Source organism: Terrapene carolina, unplaced genomic scaffold (genome assembly GCF_002925995.2).
Source record: "Terrapene carolina triunguis isolate 2854851 unplaced genomic scaffold, T_m_triunguis-2.0 Scaffold34378, whole genome shotgun sequence".
In the NCBI taxonomy this organism is placed as follows: Eukaryota; Metazoa; Chordata; order Testudines; family Emydidae; genus Terrapene; species Terrapene triunguis.
The window spans coordinates 2903-3373 of NW_020698729.1; positions in this window are offsets into that span (position 1 = coordinate 2903).

The following is a 471-nucleotide window of genomic DNA, read 5'->3' on the forward strand; positions in this document are numbered from 1 at the left end:
CCAGCTAGATTTTGACCTTGCATCTAAAAGCCTGCTTTCTAATTAATCCTACACCATGTGGTGTTCTATTTTATTAATTCCTTAGTGGCAAAGAGTACTCTCTCATATGGCTGCAGTTGGCTTTGGTGTACACCTCCCCCCCCCCCAACAAATCCAGGGAAACCCAGTCCATTTCTCAAAAACACAGTTTCACAACTCTCACTAATAAGCTCAAGTAGAATGGCCTCAATCCCTGCAGCAGCTTTCCGGTATTAGCACTTTCCAACAGAAACATTTGGTTTCCCCTCCAGGATTCTTTAAGGAAAATCAAGTAAATTTTGCTCACCAGCTCACTGTACATATGATAAAGAACTGCAGTGCTGTAGTTGCTTTACTTTTCTTTGACTATCAGAAAATGTGGCTTCATCGAGTCAAACGGACAAGGACCCTGTTGACACAGGAAAGCCACCTTGCTTCAGAGAGCTGCAGTAT